Here is an 18,772-nt window from a genome sequence, read left to right on the forward strand (position 1 = left end):
TCCACAGAGCCCATCTGCCTTCTCCTAGTGTTCACTGCAGTGATCCATTTATCCACTGTTCCACAAACTGACAATTTATTAACGGCAGGCTGCCCACAGCGTGGACTCTGCAGATGATTTTATTGGGGTCAAGTTATGTGAACTTTGCTGGCAATATATTGTACAGAGTGCAACCCATCCAGTAATAGCTGCTTCATGCTTAACAAGCATCACAAAGATAAAACACTGCAGATTTAAAAATAAGTTGCTTAGTATTTAACAATCCACAGATATGTTCTTTAAAATTTAAGGTAGTTGCAGTCTAATGTTGCACTACAGAAATTCCTAATATTTGAGGTTTCTAGGTCACCATGTAGCAACGTTTCCCATTGCCCTGTGGGTCACCTAATCCATCAGAGCTATGTTGCAAGCGTGCTTATCAAGGGTTCTTTTTCCTAGTATGAAGCTGCCAATTTAAAATTGGAATGCTGCTTGTAATAATAGTAAGATTAAATTCCTGTATCTATTAATCTGTGGCTTGGTGGGCAGTAACGTGCAGCAGAAAACCATGGTTTCAAGTCAGAAATTTGAACACTAAGTCTCACTGCAGAATTAAAAGGGCTCCGCATTGTTAAAGGTACCGTACTGCAGACATATTTTACATTAAGATCTTAACTACATAGAACTTCAAAGATACCGTTTGGAAGAAGAAAAAAGCAGAGTGCTTTCCTTAGCGATTAGATTGATCACTTGTTTTTAATCACATTATTCTTTGTGGAAGTGCTTGCTCAGAAATTGGCTGCCATAATTCCCACAAAACAAATTCAAAATTACTTCATTGGCTGGCAAGCGTTTTGACTCATTTTCCAAAGTCCTGCAGGTTAGCAAGCATTTATTTTATTAATACTTGCATACTGAAAGGCTCAAACATAACACAGATACTTCAAAAACAAAATACTGCAGAAGCTGGGAACTTAAATAGAAAAACTTAGTAGACTATGCAACGTACATAGAGGAAGAAGTGAAGTTAATGTACAGATTGTTAAATTTTATTGAAAGTTCTTCAATTTTTATAAAATGAATCCCCAGGCAACTCTTCAATTTAAGTCCGTTAGGCCAACTCTACTTGGGAGTAGAGTAGATTTGGATTGAAGCCAAGAGGAGAAAGCAAGGCAAGGAAAGAATAGCTATCTAGAACAACACAAAAAGCCAGAAAACCTCAGCAGGTCAGGCAGCATCTGTGAAGGGAAATGGACAGTTCACATTTTTGAACCTGCTGAGTTTCTCCAGTTCAGTTTTCCAGCATGTCCAGTCTCTTGTTTCCACAAATGGCTGGCTCCTGTAATTTGAAATTTCCAAAAAATAATAATGTAATGGTTGGATGTATCATTTTTATTTGAATCGTTTAATATGTCTATTATACATATGCCACTTTTTTCAAGATTTCACCATCGCTAGGAGTTGTGAGCTGAGGACATGCCTGTTAGAATAAAAGACAGCAGCTGAATACTTATATTGAGAGGCAGAACCACCTCTTTATTGTGGGGGGGGGGGGGGCAGAGGTTAAAGTGTGAAAGACAAAGCAGAAGCCAAAAGAAGACACTATTTTAAGAGACTCATGGATAGGTACATGGAGCTCAGAAAAATAGAGGGCTATGGGTAACCCCAGGTAATTTCTAAGGTTAGGACATGCTCGGCACAGCTATGTGGGCCGAAGAGCCTGTATTGTGCTGTAGGTTTTCTATGTTTCTATCATACTATTATATCTTTCTGCGCTAAAACTCTCAGTAAAATTGGATGGTTAAAAAAACACTGATCTCATCTTCTGCAGTGTATAAATTATTTTGTACAGCAAGAACAAATTACTGAGCTGGCTCCAAAATAACATTTCTGGTGATGGAGTTTGGAATTGGATCAGTACTCTGTTGCAGATCTGATACTGCTGAGCCAAAGTATGTCTGCAAGACTCTACCTGATTCACTAATAGAACTTGGACAGACTTGGGGCTGGGATTATTATTTTTTTAAACTCGAGCACCTGGTGTCAGCCCGAAATGTCAACTGCTTACTTTTTGCCACAGATGCTGCTTGACCTGTTGAGTTCCTCCAGCATTTTGTGTGTTGCTTTAGACTTACTGCATTTGCAGATTTTCTCATGTTAGCAATAAAACTTGCATGGTTAATATACTCCAGAGTTTAAGGAAGTGATTTCAAAGGTTCAAAGTTTCATTTATTATCAAAGTATACAACTCTGAAATGCTCCTTCTCCAGATAGCCCCGAAACCAATAAAGAAAAGAATGGCAGCACAATCATCAACCCCCAATTCACTCCTCCCTGCACAAAAATAAATGAACCAAAATGGAACAGGCATGTTGACCCCCAAATCCCCCCTCCCCTACACACAAAACAAAAATGAGAAAATACAAAATACAAATACAAAAATACCATAAGACTGAAGGAAGTCCACGGGCCAAGTCCACATCCAAAATGCAGAAACCTGGGCAATTCTCTGTAGCAGAGTGATGTCACCAGACAGTTTCCCCACTCTGTAGCAGAGCAATGTCACCAGTGATAAAAAGGCAGTCTTCCCTCTCTATGGCAGAGAGATCTCACCAACGATAAAAAGGCAGGCAGCCGGCATTTCAATCTCCCTTATCATTTTAATCGGTGATGCACCATCAATAACTCTCGGAGACATGAGGCGAGATATAGGCTTTTATTGACTGGAAGAAAGAACAAGCAGCAATTGACCACCACACTACATCCTGGAGACTGAGACCAGGGCTCAGGCTCCAATCGCCTTTATACCAGGGTCCGTGGGAGGAGCCACAGGAGCACAGGAGGGTGGGGGGGCTTGTCCAGACAGGTATATGTAGTTCACCACATTCGGCAAATAATGGAAGCTTTAATTGATGAAACAGAGTCAGACATCGGCTCACAGTCTTCTCACCACGAGGTTCCTACATGCTGCCTCTGCCTCCTGGAATTCCCTCAGAGACTGCAGAGTGCTGAAACACCCAGACAATCTCCAAACTGCAAATCACAGGCTCCAGCAGTTCCAGAATCACATTCAAGGTAGATTGTGAATTAAAAGCAGTATATTCAGCTGTATGAAGCTGAGACGATGGTAGTGAATCTTACACTTTTCAGAATGAGCAACTACATTTTTAAATCACATAGGCATTACAGCAGAATTTAGCATTAGTAATTTAGTCTATGACTGTGGCAAATGGTCCGATCTTCTGCTGAATTATGAAGTGTCACCAGTTGATTCCAGCATGGCAGTACAGATTTATCCTTTTGGATACTAATGACTCTGGCATTGAATGTTTTGCCTGGAAAAAAAACCTAAAGTGGTCTGCAAGACACTGATCAAGTAATCTAGACCTGGAAAACTAATTGTTTAAGAGGTGAACTTCATTTTTACATTGAAGCAAACTCAAAAAAAAGTAGATCCATTCTCTAATGAGAGAGGCTCTCTACACTACTAACATTGGAGTAGTGTTGTAAATGGTCTGTGAAACGTTGAGGTTGTTGAAATCGGCAAGTCTAAAGAATATAAAATAGATTTCCTGTTCTTCACAATCAGCTGCCATTCAATTTAAAGCTGCGTGCAACACTCAGGCTTTTTTATAATAATGCTTTACAATTTTTCACAACATCAAATGGCAATGCAAATGTTCTCTAATTTAGTATTTGTCAAAGCAATAGCATGTAGGTAAATTTCCAATTTATGTACTGCATTTTCTAGCTGCATAATAACTATCATGCAATTAACCTGCTGTCTTCAATGCATTCTATGACACCCACGCCATTCTAGAACATGATGCCTTTCAAGGAGTGACTTCATGCTGAATGACTGTGCTATGCCAAGGGCCAGGCAGTTAGAACAGTTTCTCTTGCAGAGGATCAAATGTTCATCCAAGCATGAGCATCACCGGAATAACAGGCGTTATGTATAGCTGCTCTCATAACATAAGGAACCAATTGGTGGAATCATTTTTATCACAGGGAACAACTTGCAACTGTATTCAAAACCACAGAATTAAATATCAATTCAGTATTCAAGGTGTGTGTAATGTTATATTATATAGAATGAGCGACATAGTGGAGATGATGAGAGCTGCTGTCACAGTTTCAGTGAGCTGGGTTCAATCCTCACCTCCAAAGCTTTATGCTTCTTTTTGTGATAAACTGAATTAAACGAATGAACTCTATTCAGGCTTCCAGCTGGTTACAGGTATTGATTATAACCTATGTTTCAATGACAAACTCTGCTATGTTCATCAGGGATGATGCCTGATTATGTCTAGTCCAGTGGTATTTATACCCCGTAGTCTGTCCCTCCTGATTGGTTAGTCCTTATCCAATTAGGTTTCTGCCCTCCCACCTTGCTTACAATTGAATTCCAGTTCTTACATAGAGCGAGAACTTCGCTTTTGTTAAAATTGTTCTCCTCTTGTTTCATTTCAATGGTTTCCTTTACCAGATGGTCCCAAAAACCATTGGTGTGGCACTACAGTTTGTGGCGAAGTCAATCCTACGGCCATTGCGAATGCAGTGTTCTGCTATCACCAGTTTCCCTGGGTAACACAAACGGATACACCTCCTGTGCTCCTTGACGCAGGTTTCCACAGTGTAACCCGCCTGGCCGATATACACTCCTCTGCATTCACAGGGAATCCTGTAAATGCCAGCCACCCTGAGTCCCAGGTCATCTTTGACCTGCATAAGCTGTGCGACGTGAGCTTCTTTATGGGTTCTAGTGATCCTTAAAGAAACCGTGGAAATATAAGGAAGACAGGTGGTAGCGACAGGTTCCTCCTGGTTGTTAGGTTTCCTGGCTTTTCCATCAGTCTTTTAAGGACCTGATTGATTTCCTTTTACCTTGTAGCCATTCTGTAGGAAAGTCATGCATTATCATCTTATTTCCTCTGGGAGACTGAATTAAAGTTTACAAAATTTCTAAGCTTCATTTCCATTTTAGTTTACCTTTAATTTTTCCAATGATATGATGAACTTTTGAAAATTTAAACTTTTGACTGTCACTAGATCAGTTGAACAAATGTATCAGACTTTGTTACAAATGCAAATTGATAAATGCAACCGCAATTAGTGCCAAACTAAATGCAGAAAAAAGAATGATGTAATAGAATTGGTGGTCAAGAGAAGGTTAAACCGGAATGCAAAGTAGGCACAGACTTGTGCAGCTGCATTCTACTGGTCGTTTGTACTCTCTCCTTATAGCTACAGCAGTACTAAGTCGGTAATTGGTATCTTATTATCACTTGCATTGAGATAACAAAAAGATTTTGTTGGTGTGCCATCCAGGCAGATCATTTCATACACAAGTGCACTAAGGCAGTACAAAGCAATGCAAGATAGTTAGAGAATGTGCAGTGCAGGTAAACAAATAAAGTGCAATGACCACAAGGAGATAGATTGACAGATCAGGAATTCACCGTGGTACATAAGAGGTCCATTTAACAGTCTGGAAACAAAAATAGCATTTTTGTTTAATTGCCATATTTAACAGCTTCCATGTCCCTTGAGTCTTATGCTGAATACAGCACTTAATCCAACACCTGCCCATCACCAGACATGCAGCACCAGAAATCGGCAGATCATATACTCTACTCTCAATGGGCAAATGCCACTACTGGACTTCCAAACAAGATACACTGGATACAAATGGAAAGAGAACAAGTTCAAATGTTTTGATTATTTCCATATGTTCTGCATATTCTTGCAAGTATGTATGAAAATCGATGCTGTTCAAAGCCTGCCTCATATGCCGAGATTTTTTTCCTATAGCAAAGCATTAGAATTAAAAGCAAAGTCATTTAAATAAAAGTTGCAATCAAGACAGTACTGTACTATTTAAGAGGCATGAGCCTACCTTAACATAAATTTCTATTGTCAGTTCATTTAACTGTAAACAAACTGTGCAAATGCAGATAATAAATAAATAGCAATAAATAACAAGCATGAAATAACAAGATAAAAGCATCCTTAAATGAGTGCAGCTAACCCTTCTGTACAAGAGTCTGGTGATTGATGGTAGTAACTGTTCTTGAACCTGGTGGTGTGAGTTCTGAGGCAGCTGTACCTTCTACCTGATGGTCACAGCAAGAAAAGAGCATGGTCTGGGTGATGAGGATCTTTGATGATGGATGCTGCTTTTCTACGGCAATGTTTCATGTAGATGTGCTCAATGGTTGGGAGAGTTTTATCTGTGATGTACTGGGCCAAATCCACTACCTTTTGTAGGACTTCCCACTCAAAGGCATTGGTGTTCCCACACCAGGCCATTCTGCAGCTAGTCAGCACACTTCCCATCACACACCTATAGGAGTTTGCCAAGATTTTTGATGACATGCCAAATCTCCACAAATTCCTAAGGAAGTAGAGGTGCTGTCAGCTTTCTTTGCAATTATATTTATATGATGGGTCCAGGCTAGGGCCTCAGGAATTTAAAGTGTCTGACCCTCTATACCTCTGATCCTCCGATGATTACTAGCTCACTCTCCTGAAGTCTACAATCAGTTCCTTGGTCTTATTAACATTGAGTGAGAGGTTGTTGATATGACAGCACTCAGCCAAGTTTTCAATCTCCCTCCTGTATGCTGACTCATCACCACCTTTGATAAAGCCCCCAACAGTGGTGTCATCAGCAAACGCGTATATGGTATTGGAGCTCTTCTTAGCCACACAGTCATAGGTGTGAAGCAAGTAGAACAGGGGGCTAAGTACACATACCTGTAGTGCTCCTGTGCTGATGGAGATAGTGGAGGAGATGTTTTTGAACATTTGAACTGACTAGGGAAATCCAGTTGAGCAAGGGGCTGTTGAGGCCCAGGTCTGATTAGTTTAGAGGGAGTGGCGTATTAAAAGCTGAGCTGTAATAGATAAAGAGCATACGGATGTAGGCATTTTTGCTGCCTAGATGCTCTGGGGTTGTGTGAAGAGCTATTGAGACAGCATCTGCTGTAGATCTGTTGCTTCGGTTGTGAATTGCAGCGGGTCCAACTCACCATTCAGACAGGAGCTGATACGTTTCAACACCAGCCTCTCAAAACACTTCATCACTGTAGATGTAAGTGCTACTGGGTGATAGTCACTTCGACAGGTTACCACACTCTTCTTGGGCACTGGTACGATTGACGCTTGCTTGAAGCAGGCGGGTCCCACACTCTGCTGGAGTGAGAGACTGAAGATATCTGTGAGTATACCAGCCAGCACAGGTCTTCAGTACTCAGCCAAGTACTCCAACCAGACCGGATGGTTTCCCTGGATTCTGTTACGAGGACCACCCCTTGTCATAATGATCAGGGAGGCAGAGAGAGAATCTGCATTTACCTCTATTGACTCAATGGAAGAACATGTGAACTTAGACCACCAATACCCGTGTGCACACTGACTAAGATTTCCCTGACCATCCATGGACAGTCAAAGAACAGAAAATATAGTACCAGTTAAAAAGGAATTTCTGCTGCTGGCCACATGTTTCTCATGGTTCCATTTTGAATCTCCATGTACCTGTGGGAGCATGGGGGCGCGTGATGGCTCCTCCCTGCCCTGGAGATCGAAGCAAGCCCAGAAGGTAATGAGCTCATCTGGAAGCCAAGCTCTGCTGTTCCCCCATGTCTCAAGATACTACTTTGTAGGGGATTATGGCATTCAAACCCTGCTACTGCTGTCGACTATCCCTTGTTGATTCCAGTCTAGTCCAGAATCTCTACTGCCCAAAAGATGGCTTTCTGGAGATCATACCAGCATCTCTTGAAGCATTCTTCATCTCCAGACTTGAATGGCTCTGATCTTGCTCTCAGCAGATTCTGGATTTCATTGCTAAACCAGGGCTTCTGATTGGGGAAAACCCTGAATGATTTTGTGGGGATGCATTGATCCACAGCTGTTTAAATAAAGTCTATAATGACCCTGGTGTACTCATTCAAGATATCAGATGAGTTCTTGAACATGGCCCAGTCCACTGACTCAAGGCAATCATATAATTGTTCTTCTGTTTCCTGTGATCAAGCTGTCTTGATATCTGGAGCCTTGCTCTTTAGGCTCTGTCTGTATGCACGTAGTAGGAGTCCAGCCAAATGATCCGACTTGCCAAAACGCGGTCTCGGAAAGGTACGATACGCATTCTTTATCATAGGGTAGCAGTGGTCTACTGTGTTGGACCTCTGGTCAACAGGTTACGTGCTGGTGATAATTAGGCAGGGTTTTCTTCAGACAGGCCTGGTTAAAGTCACTGACTACAATTTGAAATGTGTTGGGATTAGCTGCTTCCTGTTTACACTCAACAACATACAGTTATGTAAGTGCTTGCTTATAATCATATCACTTATCAAGTACTGAGTTGCTTACATGTCCCAAGGAATTCACTCCCCCCCCAAAGTCATTCAAGGGAGATAACTACATGGTTCTTTGACATTATCAAATGCATCCTGATGGAACAATCCGAATTGGACTACAGAAATTGGGACAGATTTGTGCTTCAAAGTGTATAAAAAGATGAAGCAGGCTGCAGGATATAACAAACAGTAGATAATTCACCTCATTATGTCGGCTTGCATCAACTACATTAAGTGTTGAAATAAGTTTAGCAAGAAAATGGAACATCACCAAATGTTCTGCGGTGAGAAAGTCACAGTTACATCATTCCCACACTGTGGTTAACAAATGTAGAAGTTTATTTATATTATATTGCTTCAGATTGACATAATCATTTAGCACAACATGCAGCTTCTCCAGTGCCTGCCCTTTACTTTGATCATCCTCCATTTGGTTCACTTATTATTTGTTCTATTCTCCTTCAAACATTGCACTAAAATTAACCTAGCCAATTCTTCACTTGCTATGTTAGCATTCTTATCATTTTCTGCCTGAAGTAGTTTCTCCAGAACTCTCCATTGGATATATAGCCCCTAGTTCAGAGCTACCAATATACTGAGATAATTTGTAGTAAGAAAACATGGACATCTGCAAAATAAAAATGATCTTTCAGCAATTTCTCACCTCTTCCCCTTCTCTTTTTCCATTTCCCATTTTGACTCTCTTCTTCTCACCTGTACATCAACTCCCTCTGGTGCCCCTCCTTCCCTTTCTGCCATGGTCCATTTTTCTCTTCCATCAGACTCCCTTACCTATCACCTCCCAGCTTCTCACTCTATCACCCCTCCCCCTCACATGGCTTCACTTACCATTTGCTAACTTGTACTCCTTCCCCTCCCTCCACCTTCTTATTCTGGCCTCTCCCCTCCTTCCTTTCCAGTCCTGATGAAGGGCCTCGGTCCAAAATGTCAACTGTTTATTCCTCTCCCTTGATGCGGCCGGGCCTGCTGTGTTCCTCCAGCACTGTGTTTATTGTACAGAATAAAAGCAGCTAGTTGATGCCAACAGAACTAGAAACATACAATTTCGCTTGATACTTGTTAGGAGATAATAGGAAAACAACAAATGAGAAGGTAGACAGGTGACACAAGAGACTAGAGATGTGGAAAATTTAGAGCAACACAAATGAGAAAGCATCTATGCAAAAAACACAGGGAAACCATTCCTGGAGAGAAATGAACTGTTAATATTTTGGATTGAGACCCATCACCAACACAGGAAAGAAACAGGGGCAACAGCCAGTGTAAAATGGCAGGACTTCTTTTCTGTATCAGCAGGAGATCTGCAGATTGACCTCATTCTGTACCAGTGTAGATTTTGGCAGAATGATCTCTTAAATGTCTCCTAATAGTACTAGTAGAATTGATGTCCCAGAACGTCCCCTCAATTGATATTGGAAGCCATATGTAACACAATAATCTCAAACGGTGTTAAATAGGACAGATGCAGAATTGTTTTCAGTGACTAGGGGGTGTGCAGTGACTGGCTGCACACAATCTTCAAAGAAGAGTGTGGACATTCATGATGAGAGTAGGAGACATTGAGGACAGTGAAGGTTTAGTCATTGATTGCATACAAAATGACAATCCAAAGACTTCAGGACATTAAGGGATTCGGGGGTTATGGGGTGAGTTGAGGAAAAATGCACTGAAGCAGAAGAATGAATAATGTTTGTAACAGTGTCTGAAGTCATCATGTAGAGTTGGAGATTAACTTCTGTTATAAACACTTCTATTACAGAAAAGCTTAGGAGTTTTCAAATCCAATTAAAATCTGACAGCTCTAGGTAGTGCCCAGTTGAGACACTTGAAAGGATAATCACTTCGACCAAGATACAGGGAACTGGATTTGTTACCCGGATAGATTTTAAAAAAAAAATATTTATGAGTTTTGTTAAATTATAATAAATTTAGTTTGGGATAATGAAGGTGTTGCTTTTTCTAAGAGCCTCTTTAGAGAAGTAAACATACCAAGCTTCTCTAATGTGGGTCTATAAAAGATAATAGTCCTGCAATGTAGACCTACCGGTAGGTCCTCCTAAGCATATTTCAAAGATTTCTCAACTGTCTGCAAAACACTTTGGGAGAATTTGTGGAAGGTATTATGGCAATGCACATCTTTCTTCAGCAAGCGGTATCAAACTTACAATGCAATTTGCAGCTGTTTACGCATTACAAACAGACTATTATCTGAACGAGACAAAGACGGGCCATGGGATCTCAGATGATGATCATCTACAAAAAAGTCAAATTTCATTGCTGCAACTACAGAGGGGGGCACCTGCTGTCTGCCCTTGGGAAGGTCCTCTTAAATGATCTCTCCAAAACACCTTCAGCTACTTAAGAGATGCCTCCCCGATCACAGCATGAATTCTATCCATCTAGTGGGCACAATTGATGTAATAATACTTTAAAATGCACTACATTCTGTGCAATGTCCACTATAAACATGAATTTTTGACTGTCAAAGCCTTTGATATCAATCCAGGGACTTGGGAGTGTTCTCCTCAAATTTACCCCAAAGACTCCTTGAAAATTAATATCCTTGAAACGACTCCTTGAAAATAATTCCCTATTTCTAGGAAACTCAACACCATGACGAAGGCTAAATTATTAAATTATCTTAAGTTGCTGTTTGAAAAGCAAATGAAAGGCTAAAAGCATCAAAATACCTCTCGTACTGTCTATGCATCAGCACCTCCAGCTTCAGCTGTGGCACATTTGGTGAACCCCTGCTCAACTCATAAAACTGAAATCAGTCATCCTCACACGATGAACTGCCCTGGAAATAGTTTGGAAAACCAAAATGGAAACAGAAAATGACAGAAACTCTCAGCAAGAACACCTGTGGAAGGAGAAATCTTGAAACGTGAACTATTTCACCTTCCGCAGATGCCGCTTCATCTGTTCAATGTTTCCAGCAACTTCTAATTTCGTGTCTCTTCGCTTAGAAAATGTTTCACCTTTTGAAAGCCGTCACAGTTGATGCTTCATTACTTTTGCATTTTTGTCACAAACAGTCCTCTACAGAAACGTACTGACAGGAAGTATTTATTTAGCAAACTATTGGCGTTAACCTTCGGTGTAGTTGACTCAGCTTACAGGAAAAAATGGATTTGTTGAAGATTGGCACACCCTTTGGAGGGGTTACAGATCTTATGATATTAAAATTGTGCAAAGAGGGGGAGGGGAAATAATTAATACTTGCATCGGTCAGCCGCACCCTCACGTTACAGGTGCAAACCTGCAGCCTGTTACAACACCAAAGCTTGAAGTCCCACCCCTCCACGGTATGACGTGCCTAAACGGCGCGTCATAGCCCTGCCCCCGCCGCGAGCTGCTTTTGACGTTGAAGGGGATGCGCAGTCGAGTGCTGCGCAGGTCGCTCGAGCCCGAGCTTGTGTTTGCAGCTGTCGGTGTGCGCGGCGCTGGCAACCGCGCCGGTGAGGGGATTACGGGGATTCGCATCCGAGGCCGTCCACTTGCCTGCGCCGTCCTGCTGCTCCTCGGATCCCCGGCGTGGCTAGGTCCGGAGGGAGTTAAACCGAGCGATCGCAGGCTTTGGCGAAGGTGAGCGGGCGGAGATCCGTGCTTGGGAAGCCAGGTGAGGCGAAGTGCCAGTTCTCGTCCGTTTCTGCCCACATCGCCCCCCTCCCCACCGCTCCCCCCTCTCCGCTCCGACGGTGCTCGTTGCTGCGGGGCGATCGCGGCCGCCTTCGCCCTTCACCGAGGGCTGCGCGAGAGTGAGGCGCTCGCCATCCGGGCCTTCGGTGAGCCCTGCGCCGCCAGCAACGGAACGGAACGCCAGGGAGGGCAGGCACGGTCGCCACGGTAACCGGCTCGGTTACGAGCAGGAGGAGGCAGGACCCACCCGTACACCTAGGTCTGCTCTGGCCCCGCCCCTCCTCTCCTCTCCCAGGGGAGCCGCTGTGGTCAAGGTGGCTCTTTCTGTCGGGTTTTACTTGACATTCGTGTACTGATGCCGTCCCTCCATCCGGCCGCTGGTCCAGGAAAACTCCATTTCCCTCTTCTTAAAGGCAATACCATTTCCGTCCGGTAATAGTCAACGATCTACTACAGATGCTGAGTGTATCCAGTATATTTTGCTTTTATTTCAGATTTCCAGTATTTGCATTCTTCTGCATTCCAACTTCGCCAACTGGTCACATGCGTTTGGCCTCATCCTTGTCATTGCTATACTCACTTTTGTGGCACTGCTGACTTTCACTTTTCCTTGGCGCATTTTCTGCTGGAATCATCATTTGCCGTTGTTTTTTCTCGCCTTGACTATTCCGTCACATTCCAAACCTGCCTCTGTTAAGTCACACACAGCTGTCCTTTGTGACAATGATTCCTGATCACTCGTCTTTCCTGTGCACATTGATACACATTGCCTGCTGGTTAACCAATGTGTAACTTTACATTCTCTAATAAATTATTGCTGCCCTTTTTGCTTTTCTGTGAACTTCAGCACAGTACCTCTTCAAAATATCTGCACTCCAATTTTTATCTCTTGACAGTTCCCAGTTTTATTGCTTTTTTGTTGGTTGTATTTTCCTTTGCCAAGGTCATAAACTCTGAATGTTCTTTGCTTGACCATGAGAGGCAGTGATTAAGGAAGAAATCTTTTCTATTTTTACAATGCCTTTTAAACCTGTAACTTTGCTGACTTGATTTTTGAAGTTACCATGCAGCATCTTGTGGTTACCATATCTCAATTGCTTACAATGTACATGCTGTTTCCTTTTACATAATATTAGTTCACATTTAAAGAGCAAAATTGCATTTTTCAGGCAGTTACAGCTTTTTATTAGGTTAGGTATGGCATTGATTCTGCAGTGTAATTGGTTATTAATTTTTCTGGAACATTGGTTACAGTAATTCAAATGTTGCATCAGCCTTATTGTAAATGTCTTTTTTTTTAAGGCTACAGAATTTAATTGCGTCGCAATGCAAAATCTGGGTAGTTGGCACTACTGTCCGTGCCATTATTAAGTTGCACATCTGTCAGTTTGTATCCTCATATAACCCCCAACAACCTTCTTCAACTTGTTAAAATATTCACTGGGTTCTTGTGCATTTTGTTTTTTGTTTGCCATAAAGCAACTGCTGATTTTTTTTTTAAACAACCCCTTTTTTTGTTGAGCTGTTACAGATTTTTGATGATGCCCTTTAACCAGTAAGTAGGCATAGTGGTTCAACCCGGCTGTAAGAAACCAATCTCTGACACAGTGGTGTCAAGAAAACAACCTCTCCCTCAATGTCACAAAAATAAAGGAGCTGGTTGTGGATTACAGGAAGGATGGAGATGGGCTAACCCCTATTGACATCAATGGATCAGGGTTGCAAGGGTAAACAGCTTCAAGTTCCTCGGCATCCACATCACTGAGGATCTCATGTGGTCTGTACGCTCCAGCTGTGTGGTGAAAAAGGTACAACCGTGCCTCTTTCACCTCAGATGGTTGAGGAAGTTTGGTATGGGCTCCCAAATCCTAAGAACTTTCTACAGGGGCACAATCACATCCTGACTGGCTGCATCACTGCCTGGTCTGGGAACTGTACTTCCCTTAATCACAGGCTCTGCAAAGAGTGGTGCGGACAGCCCAGCACATCTGTAGTTGTGAACTTCCCATGATTCAAGACATTTACAAGGACAAGTGTGAAAAAAGGACCCGTAGGATCGTTGTGGAGCTGAGTGACCCCCACACCCCCCAACCACAACCTTTTCCAGCTGCTACCTCAGCATAAAAGCCAGGACCTGCAGGCTCCAGGACAACTTCTTCCACCAGGCCATCCGACTGATTAACTCAAGCTGATGCTAATTGACTGTTCTATTTACTGTGAATTACAATGAATGCACACTTAGAGATATAACGTTAAGTTTTTTACTCACGTATGAGAAGAATGTAAGAAATAAAGTCAATTGAATTCAATTCAGTCAATTTATATGTTGCTCATTTAGTGTTTCCTTCAGACAGTGTTGCTGTACAATTACAGTAAACTAAAGAAAATGACATGAAAGTGAAAATGAATAACGAAGAACATGGCTCTCAATATATTACTACAGTATCTGTAATATGAAGCCGTGAATGGATTCTCAGCTAAATACTAAAAAAGATGGGGAGAGATTTGTAGTGTAATCAGGAAGCAATGGAATTATTCATCCTTCAGATATGGCTGTTGTCTCTTATTTAGCATGAAGATTTGAAACTTTGATTACCTAAGCAGTTTTACAAATGTACTAATTACTTTAATTTGAAAAACAATCACTTTGTTTGGAGGGTTGGAGGTTTTAGTATTTTTTTTGGTTGTAGTTTTATGTTCAAACAAGAGATGGTAATCTACAAGCTGCTCCACATGCTGATATACCTCTAGATTTGTGCATATGTCTGTAATTAACACTTCTGCTGTTGTATGTAATGTACTTTTTTTCTCTCTCATTGGTTTCCCTTTAAGTTGCAGTATTATCCATTTCCCACCAGTGCTTTCCATGTAATTTTAATGCTCTCACTGCATATAGCGAGGTTACCATATTAAATCCAATTACAGTTTTGGAAGAATATTTTGGCATTATGGTTAGAATATTTTGAGATATAATGCTGCTTTAAATACCTGCCTGTATGGTATAAGGCACAGGTCTTCCCTAGAGTTCTGATCCTGAGAGTTTTCCATTTCCCAAATGATTTGTATGTCAGAAATGCTACTATAAATTGAGTTCCCATGTGACAAATGTTCCCATCTGGAGAGGTGAATTGTCTCATAGGCATAGTTAGAATACATGGGTTGCAGTTTGTGTAAAATCTTTCATGTGGAGCTTTTCTAGAACCCTTCTGAAAGACATCTTATGATGTGAATATTCAGTAAATCTCTGCCTAGCATTTTATTAGAATAGAGTTAAGAGACAATTTGAATCTTTGACAAATATAGTATTTATCTGATAGTAAAGCTTTTTGTATAGTACACTTTTCATCTTGGTGTATAGTTACTTGAGAATAAAATTATACTTATGTTTTGAAATCGAAATATGGTTTGGTAATGTTATTTCACAACCTTTTTAAAGTTTTCTATTGTGTATACTTAAAGAAGTAATTCATTTTGATTTGTTACATATTTGCTAATAACTGACATGCTTCTGTATAGTTTAAAAGCAATTATTTTGCTATTTGTAGTATGTAAATTGCAGAACAATTTAGTAGATGTCTAAGTGAGGGAAAAATATAGTTAAAGTATTTTCTATTTTGTAAGGATTAGGTTACTTTTTTGAATAATGTAAAATGTTTTCTAAGGATGTTTTATGTAGATAGAACTACTAGGGTAGATGATGAGCAGTGTTTTACCTTATTTTGGGAAACTATTGTTTGCAAGGTAGTGTAATTATGGCAGTTTGTGCAAATGTTGAAAACTGAATGGAAATAAAGCATGAAGAGTTTGGGTCCAAGTTACTTGGGGAAAAACATGATAGAATCTCAACATGCCATGCCAATAAGCTATGCACATCTATGAAATTAACATCAAAATACTGTTTGCTTTCTCCTACGTAGAAACATGTAACAACGAGAAAATAGTTAATGATTGCAAGTCATTTCCAAGTCTATTGGCAATAGAACAGGTGTATTTAATAATATTTGATTAAGGATACCGATTTTAAAAGCCACTCTCACAGAGCTGCCTTTAAAGCAGTTTCATGACTTTAAACTTTTGGTTAGCTATATGAAATAATCTATGTTCCAACCTTACTGTGGTGTCACTCCTTAACTTTTCCTACGCTGCTTCCTGCATCCATGCAGAGCTTGTCAATTTCATCAACTTTACCTTCAACTTCCACCCTGCCCTCAAATTTAACTGGTCCATTTCCGACACCTCCCTCTCCTTTCTTGATCTTTCATTCTTTATCTCTGGAGACAGCTTGCCTACTGATGTCTATTACTGACTCTCATGACAACCTGGAATATATCTCTTCCTACCCTGTTACTTGTAAAAGTGCCAACCCCTTCTCTCAATTTCTCTGTCACTGTCGCACCTGCTCTCAGGATGAGGCTTTTCAATCCAGAACAAAGGAGTTGTCCTCCAAAGAAAGGGGCTTCTCTTTTTCTGCCATCAACTCTGCCCTCAACCCATCCTCCCACCACACCACCAGGGATAGGGTTCCTCTTGTCCCTACCTACCACCCCATCAGCCTCCATGTCCAGCACATAATTCTCCGTAACATCTGTCATTTTCAATAGGATCCCACCACCAAGCATACCTTTCCCTCTTCCATGTGCCCCCCCCCCCCCCACTTTTTGCTTTCAGCAAGGATCACTCCCTATGTGACTCCCTCATCTGTTTGTTATTGATCTCCCTCCGGATACTTATCCTTGCAAGTGGAACAAGTGCTACACCTGCCCCAACACCACCTCCCTCACTCCCTCAGTACCATTCAGGGCCCCAAACAGTCCTTCCAGGTGAGGCGACACTTTATCTGTGAGTTTGTTGGAGTCATCTACTGTAGCCAATGCTCCCAATCTACGTTGGGTCTCAGACTGGGAGACCGCTTTGCTGAGCACCTATGCTCCGTCCCACCAGAAGAAGTGGAATCTCAATGTGTAATTCCACTTCCCAGATTGTTGTTTTCATAGACTGGTTGTTTAAAATCTGCTTGGAGACAAATATTTAAGTTATTTATGAATATAAACTTAAAATAGAGTTTTGGAGTATGGGTGTTTGATTTTCACACCACTGCTCTTTATGGAAGTACTGGTGATACTCTGTGAATACTTCAACTTTTGAAAATGCCCCTGAGGGCTAAATCTCCATTTTTGGAAAAATTCCTAAAGGTTATTGGAAAAAAAAACCATGATTGGCTTGGCATTTAACCACTCACTAATTCTAAACCTGAAATTTATAAGAATCCATGCTTCTTTGAAAATTATGATTAAAGATTGAGTTACTGATTTGTATAGTACAAATTTTTTTTTAGTTTTTGTACCAAATAACTCCTTCAGTGGAAGAATTAATCAATTTGAGATTACCACAACAACCACAGAGTAATGAAATTCGGAGTAATAACAGATGACGACATTTACAGAAAAACAACCTAAAGGAAATGTGGTTCTATTTCCATATCACTTGTGCAAGGTTGCCTGATGCAAGTTATTTTCTCAAACTATATTCACTAGGGAATTTTTACCTCCTTTTTCGTTATTTCTGTTGCATCTGAACACTACTCATAGTAAATGAAAAGGCAGATTACTTTTTAAATGGTGACTCCAGAAAATTAAAACAACATTAGTGGTATCAATGTACTTGCTAAAAACTGATACAATTAGATACAAGTTATCAAGACTAGTGACATCGCAACAATTCGAGTTAAGTCCATCACTTTTAATGTCTGTGACAACTTTTTTATTTGTAAGTTCTTATAAATTTGGAATCCATTTATTTGACAGATAAAAGGAAATAAACGGGTCAGTAACAAACAATGTTCTGTCCTTTGATTTTGACAGTTAGTTTAACACTGTAAACTGCATTGCTGATTTAAGAAAGTATTGCATTGATTTGTGGAAAAACTAATGCAATTAATCTCTGGCAGTTACAGTTTACCTCTGGAAATTAATTTACACCCAAGGACTGATCATTGTGACTGGTAGATGTGACACTTAGTAGCCTTTGAAAGAGTGGCATTTCAAGGGAAGAGATCCAGAAAGTGGAACTGAGGAACAGGAGTGGGTGCAAAGAAGTTACAAGAAACGCTTAAATCATTTTGGGAGAGAATAGGATTAAAAAAGGGCAGAGATACATGAGATGAAGGAGAGACTTTTAAATTAGAACAACATTCCTGACTAGTTCCATTGGTGCTTGGGATGGGCTTGATTTACAATTAGTTGGACATATATTTGGGTGTCTTGAAATGTTGCTTCACAAGAAATTTTTCATGAAATGTATATTGAGTGTAATGGATTAATGTTTTACAAAATACTCAAGTTTTCTTACTGTATTCGATCACAATTTATAATTATTCCAATCTATGTGTAGTGTTTAGCACAATGCTTTACTGTACCAGAGACCCAGATTCAATTCCTATCACTGTCTGTGGGTTTCCTCTGAGTACTACAATTTCCTCCCACAGTCCAAAGACATAACAGTTGGTAGGCTAATTGCTCAATTTGAATTGTCCAGTGATTAGCCTAGGATTAAACCAGGGGTTGCTTGGCAGCATGGCTTGAAGGACCAGAAGGACCTATTCCGCACTGTCTCTCAGTAGATAAATACATTTGATGGGAAAAGTGATTAGGGTTAGAAATGCTATCTTCTTATTGTATAATCTCTATAGATCAAGGTTAACTCCCTTTCCTCAAATTCCATGGCTTTTGACATGCCTGCTGAGACCAACTTGCAACTGCAGACTG

General features: G+C 40.8%; 1 protein-coding gene across 1 annotated transcript in view; it reads left to right on the plus strand.

The window, feature by feature from the left end:
• Nucleotides 1-11,419: 11,419 nt before the first annotated feature.
• The window catches only part of snrka (SNF related kinase a), a 46,105-nt gene continuing 38,752 nt past the window's right edge, over nucleotides 11,420-18,772 (plus strand). The window contains exon 1 of the mRNA XM_059973205.1: nucleotides 11,420-11,988. The gene's annotated coding sequence lies outside the window, so the exon portion shown is untranslated. The remainder of the gene's footprint in view (nucleotides 11,989-18,772) is intronic.

This window comes from Hypanus sabinus, chromosome 1 (assembly GCF_030144855.1).
Source record: "Hypanus sabinus isolate sHypSab1 chromosome 1, sHypSab1.hap1, whole genome shotgun sequence".
NCBI classification, from domain to species: domain Eukaryota; kingdom Metazoa; phylum Chordata; class Chondrichthyes; order Myliobatiformes; family Dasyatidae; genus Hypanus; species Hypanus sabinus.